The sequence below is a fragment of the Aplysia californica genome, unplaced genomic scaffold (genome assembly GCF_000002075.1).
Source record: "Aplysia californica isolate F4 #8 unplaced genomic scaffold, AplCal3.0 scaffold00710, whole genome shotgun sequence".
Lineage (NCBI taxonomy): Eukaryota > Metazoa > Mollusca > Gastropoda > Aplysiida > Aplysiidae > Aplysia > Aplysia californica.
In genome coordinates, this window is record NW_004797980.1 from 199,930 (window position 1) to 201,054 (window position 1,125).

The window sequence follows — 1,125 nt, forward strand, 5'->3', positions numbered from 1 at the left end:
ATCTATCTATCTATTTATCTATCTATCAATAAGTCTATCTATCGTTATCTATGTTATCCACCTACAAAGTAGTACAATACAATAGATTTAATGACGTCACAGAACATTACTTAAACGCAATCCCACATCAGCACTCATCACCGCCATTATGTCTAAAATCGTCATTGCTCAGCTCTCAGATCCTTTACTTACATATATAATCCTTGAATCTCTATCTGGAACAGTTACATGGCATACTAAGTATGGACGTAATACACGTTTGGACACTATCATACGCACTTTGTTCTACTAATCAGATGGCGTCAGTCTCATATAAATGGGTAAGGGATTTATTTAATGACGTCAGAGAACGTAACGCAGAGTGACAAATAGAGTACGGTACGAGATGGGCTTGGTTTTTGTTTGTTTTTGGTTATGCTGGTTGTTTTAGCTGGGGGGGGGGGGGTGCCTTTCTTCGAATGGACCAATTCAAACTGATAGCCCGTCTCTTGACTTGTGTAATAATTTAGGTGAAAAGAAATAAGAGACTAATTTATTAATCCAGGTGTTTTCTTTCAATTTTAAAAAAAAGTCAAAATGGGTTTAGTAATACAATAACGGCCATGTAGTACCGTGAATTTGCAAGACAGAGAGTCAGGAACGACAGAAGAGCAGAGAAGAGAGTAAAGAGAGATAAACACCCAAATTTGTTTGTCTCAGGCAGAAAAAAAATTGTTTTGCAAACATTGTTGTTTAATTGTTTTGTTTAGTGTAATTTGTGTTAAAATCACTCTTCAATTTTACTTCTGTTTTTACATTTTTAAACGTCTTTTAATCTACAACAGTATGAAAGTAAATGTACTATCATTATTGTTAACTTATTTTAGGAATTTGGCACGTGGGACAATTTTTGCTTTCGGAGAAAGAAAAAAAAGGGGAAAATGGGGTGGGGGGTTAGTGCGATTTCCCTTGCTGCTAACTGAGACGATTTTCACTGGATCTGATGATGTCACCACATCGGAGGTGAACAAAAAACAGACTTGATGCAGAAAGAAAAGTACCAAGAAACAGAACCCGTGTTGGCTCACGAGTGCGATTCAGTGTTATGATTACTTCCCTTCCAATAGATAAAATTATATTATATTA

General features: G+C 35.9%; 1 protein-coding gene across 1 annotated transcript in view; it reads right to left on the bottom strand.

Moving 5' to 3' along the window:
• LOC101859599 overlaps nt 1–1,125 on the bottom strand; it is a gene marked incomplete in the record, with an annotated part of 43,913 nt that overhangs the window by 14,676 nt on the left and 28,112 nt on the right.